The following is a 7,819-nucleotide window of genomic DNA, read 5'->3' as shown; positions in this document are numbered from 1 at the left end:
TGAGTGCTCTATGTATTTTATGATAATTGGTGCCACCTTGTTTATGGCTAGTGTTTCCAGAATCCACGTGTGGGGAACACTGTCGAAAGCCTTTTGGTAGTCCACCCAGGCCATACTGAGGCCTTTCTTCTTTCTGCGGTTGTCTTCAGTTATGGCTTTATTGATCAATAATTGATCTTTACAGCCGTATGAGCCCTTGCAGCATCCCTTCTGCTCTTCATCATTATCATTATTATTATTATTATTATTATTATTATTATTATTATTATTATTATTATTATTACTATCATTATTATTATTACCGTCTTAACTTCTAATTTATCTATGTCACGTTTCTGCGCCGGCAAACAGATTAGAGAAATGATACTTTCCCCAACACATGATCTATTCCAAGTAGTGCTACAAAGTGAATACTTCCTCTGGAGTTTAGTATTTGCAAATTTCGATGTGTGAATATTGCTCTCTTCTAGATGGACGCCAGTACTCCTATCATAATAAGTACAGTTTTTCCCAGACACAAGCTGATGTCAGCAAGACAGGAGATTGGAGTGCGTTGTGGAAAAACAAAGACGGCAATGAATTTTAGCAGATCGTAAAAGCATGAATAAAAATACTGGAATAAATCTATATGCTTCTGTTTAATGAAAATACATGTAAGCACTTTAATGAATACGTTACGTACGAAACTAGTGACACGGATTTATATTAAATCAGTAAGTATACGTTAGCATGGTTTCTAAGTAGACTTAATCTAATTCCTACCACTTTTCCTGTCACCATTTCTTTCTCCTCTTCTCTCTCTATTTTTCTTTCAAACTTTATCTCTCTCCTTCTCTCAGGAGAGAAGGAGAGAAAAGAAGGAGAAGAAGAAGAGGAAGATCTGTCAATTAAACAAGGAATGTATATATTGAGCTTGTCAATATTATATATGTGTTTATTAAACATGCATATATAAACTTATGTTCAATTTATAATCTTTGTACTTTAAGATATATATATATATATATATATATATATATATATATATATATATATATATATATATTTATTTATTTATATATATACATGTATGTGTATACACGTATACACAGATGAACACAAAGACGTATGTGTGTGTGTGTGTGTGTGTGTGTGTGTGTGTGTGTCTATTATGATAAAAGTGTATGCATATACACTTGGTGAATTCAAGTTTATACTTTGAAGTCTATATGATTTCTTATCGTCAGTATAACGGCGCAGAGACACACAAATATACACACATCGATTTGCGCAAGCGCATACAGTCACATGCTCACATTTAATTTTATATATTAATTTTTGTCTTCCTAATCACTTGTGGGTCTTTTCTCCAAGACGATATAAGATCTTGAATTTTCCATTGAAGCCCTTTGGAGCGTACAGGATTTAGCAGAAAAGGAGCTTCAAAGGGAGGGAATTGATCAAATAAACTAGTCCGCCTGAGGGCACTTCGATCTTTGCAATAATTTCCCTCGTGATTCGGAGAAATTGTAAATCAATTTGCTTTATGAGAAAATATCACGACTTGAAAAATATCTTACCGACATTTGGAGACAAAAAAGAATGAGAATGGCGTGGGAATATACATACATATATATGTGCGTGCCTCTGTGTGTGTGTGTGTGTGTCGATATATGTCATATATACGTGGATACATATCGTGTATATACATACATATATACAAAGAAATGCACATACGTACAGACACATCTATCTATCAATCTATGTCTATGTCTCTCATTCTTCACAAACACACATATATAAATATATATATATCTATATACATACACACATACATAAAACTATATAGATATATGTCAGTAGATGTGTGTGTATTCACCTATGTCGGGCTATATATATGCGCTGGTAGGTGTATGGGTGTGTGCCCGTTTATCTGTCTGTCTCTATTTATGCACGTAATTATTTTCGTCATCGTTCGTCCTTATGGTTGCCTGAGTCACATTGCATTATCTGAAGTTGAACATTCCTGCACGAGATGAAAATCATACCAAATTGCTTTTGTTGATATTTATATTAATAACAGTGCTTAGTGTACATTTTGCATGATATTGTCTTTGCCAGTTGTATTTTTTTTATTATATAATGATATCTCAGGTATGATACTCTCGACCTATTACGAAAAGTATTGACCAACTTACGTGACTGTCAAATATATTATTTAGGTATACTGTCTGTAGGATTAATTCAACCGATATATTTTCCCCCCATTCAATGATGAAGAATTTAATTTGACGTAAATATTGCTAGTATTTCTTGTATGTCTGTAGGTATTAATACGTTTCTGTTTGTAAGGCGGCGAGCTGGCAGAAACGTTAGCACGCCGGGCGAAATGCTTAGCGGTATTTCGTTTGCCGTTACGTTCTGAGTTCAAATTCCGCCGACGTTGACGACTTTGCCTGCCGCTACGTTCTGAGTTGAAATTCCACCGAGGTCAACTTTACCTCTCATCCTTTTGGGGGTCGATAAAATAAGTACCAGTTAAGCATTGGGATCGATGTAATCGATTCATATCTTCCCTCAAAGTTGCTGCCCTTGTGGCAAAATTTGAAACCTTTGTTATTTCTCAGCGTAAAGCGGTGGCATGCTTGGTAGACATTTTAGAATGCTGGACAAGACATTTTAGTGGTATTTCGTCCGTCTTACTCTCTGTTTTTGAATTCCTCCGATGTCGTGTTAGCTTTCATCATTGCGTGGGTCGATGGAATAAATACCAGTTTACTATTTAAGTCGATGTAATGGCCTAACAGCCCCCACACATAATTTTAGGCCTTATGCTTGTAACAGAAAAAGAATTTGTTATATAGGTGGTGAGCAGGCAGAATCGTTAGCATACCGAACATTATGCTTAACGGTATTTCGTCTCTCTATACATTCTAAGTTCAAATTCCGCCCACTTAGACTATGCTTTCATCATTTCAGCGTCGATAAAATAAATACCACTCATGTACTGAGGTCATTGTAATGGACTTCCCCCTCCTTTCAAAAGATGCAGGCTCTGTGCCAAAATCGAAAACATGGTTAATTATCAGTGTTGTATTTCGTTTGTCAATTTAAGGTGGCAATCTAGCAGAATAGTTTGTGTTGTAAGAAAATGCCCTGTCGTGTTTCTGCCGATTGTTTATCATCAAAGTTCAAATCCCGCCCAGATTCGATTATCTACCATCAAAGTTCAAATCTCGGGCAGATCCGATTATTTACTATCAGAGTTCAAATTCCACCCAGATCCGATTATTTCATATCAGAGTTCAAATCCCACCCAGTTCCGACTATTTACCATCACAGTTGAAATTCCACTCAATTTTATTTGGGATTGATAAATTAAGCTACCTGTCATGTAATGGAATGGAGTTAAGTGAGTTATCCCCACGAACAAACTCAGAATAGCTAGGTTGGTGCCGAATGTTGTATCATCATGGTTCCTAATTCTACGAGACGAGGTAGAAATGTTACAGTGTGGGAAAAATTTCTCACTGTATCTCGCATCCTTGTCGAGGTTTTACATTCTAGCATCAAACTCAAGGTCAGCAAGAGCTGGTCCGCCATTCGAGGTTAATAAGATAAACAACCAATGAAGCACTGGATAGCTGGTTCCAACTTATCCCTTTACCCAAAATTTCAGAACTGACATTACTTTAGAAATAATAAGGGCAATGGATTGACACAGCCGTAAGGACACCTGAGAAAAAAAAAAAGGTCTTGCAGTATTTGTTCTGGCCCTTTTCGCTCACAGTTCAAATCCAGTCGATATTTACCTTTCACTTTTCCGAGTTCGATAAAGTTAATTTACCTCCCACCAAAATAAAAATCTGTTCTTGTGCTTATATTAATTTTTTTCCGTAGTACTAGTTGTTTTACACGCAGTTTTGTTTTTCTTTCTTATATTTTTTGCTTGTTAAAGAAATTGTAGGAGGTGTTGGTTGGTGGAAACATGGTAGTAGTGTATGTGTTGATGTTGTTTTGTTGCAGATCTCGCAAATCCAGTATTTCTCTGCTCGGTGTCGCCTTTCAACGAATCGCAGTTTACAATCAAACCCTTCCACCAAGTTTTGAAAAATAAATAACGAAAGAAGGGAATATAACAGAGTATGAGTTTAAAAATCACTCAAGGTAATTTTATGCAGTGTATCATCATTCATATCTTTTTTATATTAACCCATCCATCAGCAGCTTTAATTTAGATATTTGCATACAAAAGGGCTCCCCATGTTAAAATGTAAATAGAACTTCAATGGAAGTCGACCTTCACGCATCGTCAGTTAGGGTTCTGTTCATTGATATACAATGTGCTATGCATATTTTAATACTGACGATATTCATTTTATTTTAATTTACTAAGGACTGTATTTTGGCTAAATATCTTATTTCCTTCAATCATACTGATCTCTCACAAAAATCCCACGTCCTCCACAGAAATATTTTCCTACTGTTTGTAAGATCCCACCTTAGCAAAATTGGTGTGATACTCGCCATTTAGGTCTCACTAGCTTGATCTATCAGAACTAAGATCGGTTTCAAATTTTGGCACTTGGCCAGCAATTTCGTGAGAGGGGTCATGTCTATTCCATCGACCACAATGTTCATCTAGTACTTACTTTATCGGTTCCGGAATAATGACATGCAAAGTTGAACTCAGCAGAATTTGAACTGAGACCTTAAAGACGGATGAAATGTCACTAAACATTATACCACCGTGCATTCGATTCTGCCCCCTTTCCACCTCATGTCTGAACAATTATCAAAGGCATTCCAACTGAGAACTCATAATCTATGCACATACATTTTATCGTGGTCAACGATATCCAATTGAATGATTCTTCTTTTAAGGTAGCCGAATATGATTTCTGTAGAACTTGGCTGCGGTTTCTAGCAATTCTCTCACATTCGAAAAAAATCAATCCTTCTTAATATAAAACTTGTATTGAGTACTTTTATCTGCTATGCACATGCAAATCATTGTGTGTATGTATGCGTGTCTGTGTGTGCATGCGTGCGTGCGTGCACACATGTATGTTGTATCTATGTGCGTATATGTATTCGTGTACATTCATGCACACACACACACACACACACACACACACACACACACACACACACACATATATATTTGTATGTATATATATACATATATATACATCATTGATTTTATGCAGCAACATCTCTCTCTCTCTCTCTATATATATATATATATATATATATGTGTGTGTGTGTGTGGAGAGAGAGAGAGAGAGAGAGAGAGAGAGAGTGAGAGAGATAGAGAGAGAGAAAGAGAGAGAGAGAGAGAGAGAGAGACAGAGAGAGAGAGAATGCAAAAATTGGGACAAGAACGCAAACCATCCAGACAATTAGATAATACAAAAAAGGGAAAAGGAAAAGCAAGGACGGGTCATTCGGAGTTTTCTTTGGTCAGTCGAGTTCCAGATTATCTTTGCAGTTTCGACTGGTTATACTCGAGAGTGTTTCAATCTGGCCAGGCCCAAGGAAAATCTAAGCTAAGAGCACCAGATTCCTTAGAAAAAGACCAGCGAATTTATACGAAAACAAGGGCGGAAAAAAATTGAGAAATGGTACACAAATAAAAATGCAAACAACAGGTGTCTCTCGACTAAGGACGAATTAAATTAAGCCTGCGAGTGTGGAAGTGAAGCCTTACAGCAGGGACATAAGAGAGGACAGGCATGTGAAGGAATATAGATGTTGCAAGGATGGTAGTCGAACCAAGAATGAAAGGTCAGGCTTGGCCGAACACCGGACACGTGGAAGAAGAGGAGAGAGGTAGAGGCAGAGGGATAGAAGAATTCGGGAGGGAAGCGAAAAAAGAAAATGGACAGTGAGGTGGAATAGGAGGGAAGGTAAGAATGAAGGGAAGGGAAGGATATGTGAGAGAGGGGGAATGAAAGAAAGACAAGTGGAAAGAACGAAGTGTGAAGTAGAAAGAAAGAAACAAACAAACAAACAAACAAAGATAGAATAAGAAAGTCGTACACAATTTATATATATATATGTACTTACGTATAAGAAACCAAAGTGTACGTACGCCGCTATATGTATGCATGCCTATATATGCTCGATCAACCATACGAGGGGGTTGCTATAAGGTTCCTCGCTGTTGCTTAAAAAAATACAGGAGGATGGATTAATTATTTTATTCAACATATTCCCCTCTCATATTCACACACCTATTGCAGCGGTCCTTCAGTTTTTCTAAGTCCTGTACAAGAAATCGGAAGTTTGGGCCTTTCACGACAGCCTTACAACCAGGAACTATTTTGCACTCTCTCCTGCAGAGAATACTCTACGGGTTGTTGATGCAGCTGTATATAACAGCAATCCTGATATCTGTGCTGTTGATTCTGGTGATTCTGTTTCTAGATTATCCGTGGTTGTGGTTTCTGGTGATTTGATTTTGCTTACTACTTTCTTTCATCTCTGTACATATGGTGTTTTTGATTCTTGCATTTTTAGAAAATACTCTTCTATTGTTGGTATTGGTTTTGTTACAACTGTGGTTAATTTAAAAAAAAAAACAAAAACAATTATTTCTGTTGTTGATATTTTGCCATGCAACTGTGTTTCTGTTTATTGTGTTATTTATTGTATTATACATTTTTTTTTTATATATGTCTTATTGGTTTATCCTGTTCATGTTTTCTCGTGGCTTGTTTTTGCTGTTAGCGATTTGTTAGTGGTTGTCATATTTGTCGTGACTATTCTTTTAAGAGGTTATATTATTATATTTTTTTCTTCCTGAATTTATTGTAGTGCTTGCAGATTTTTTGAAGTTGTTCCTGTTATCGTTATTATTGTTTGTAGCTGTTTGTATTTTAATTATCAGTTTTAAAAAAAATCAATATTATTTCCTTAAATTCTATCCGTTCTGCCTCATCTCACTAGGTACAGTACGGCGTTGTTAATATTGTTCTTGTTTTTGATGGTAGTGGTGTTGGTGGTGGTGGTGATGGTATCTTTATTGTTCTTTATTTTGGTATTTTTGTTGTTTTGTGCTGTTTACTGTGTTTGAGATTTCAACGACGTTGATGTTTTATACTTCATTGTGTTGCATCAGTTGTCGTTATGTCCTCCATCATACTTCATGTTATTTTTGCTATTATTGATGAAACTGCTATCCCTTTTTTTTTCTTTTTATACCGTTAATGTTCATTTTCTGTTCATTATTTCATGAAGTCATTGTTGACGATCATGATAATAATGATGGTGATGAACATGATGATGATGATGTGAGGGAGGCGGATGATGGGGAGTAGGTGACGACGACGACGACGACGACGACGACCAATGACAAGATGATGATGATGACAGTAGTGATGACCCTCCTCGGCTTCCTTTCCACCTCCTCCTACTACTATTCCAGTTCCTCATCGTTATGGCGAAACCTTACAAGGAATTATTTTTCCAAACCCTTTTATGGTTGACGCATTTGTTGCTGCTGCAGAGGAGCACACATTCAGTTCTAATCCAGCAAACATAAATCTAAAACAGTTCAACTATGGTCATAATTGTTTATTCATACAATGCACCTAGGACTACGATGGCAACTAGGTCAATATCGTTTAAGTCGCAAGGCGGAATTTCAAGCCTAGTTTATGATGTGTCCAAACAAGACGAGTGCACTCAACGTGACTCTCACAATAATCCCCCCTGTCTCTTTATATTCATATATATATATATGTGTGTGTGTGTGTGTGTGTGTGTGTGTGTGTGTGTGTGTGTGTGTGTGTATGTGCGTGCATGTATATATGTTATATGTGTGTATACGTATATA

The sequence above is a fragment of the Octopus bimaculoides genome, chromosome 8 (genome assembly GCF_001194135.2).
Source record: "Octopus bimaculoides isolate UCB-OBI-ISO-001 chromosome 8, ASM119413v2, whole genome shotgun sequence".
In the NCBI taxonomy this organism is placed as follows: domain Eukaryota; kingdom Metazoa; phylum Mollusca; class Cephalopoda; order Octopoda; family Octopodidae; genus Octopus; species Octopus bimaculoides.
This window is presented reverse-complemented; position numbering follows the sequence as displayed.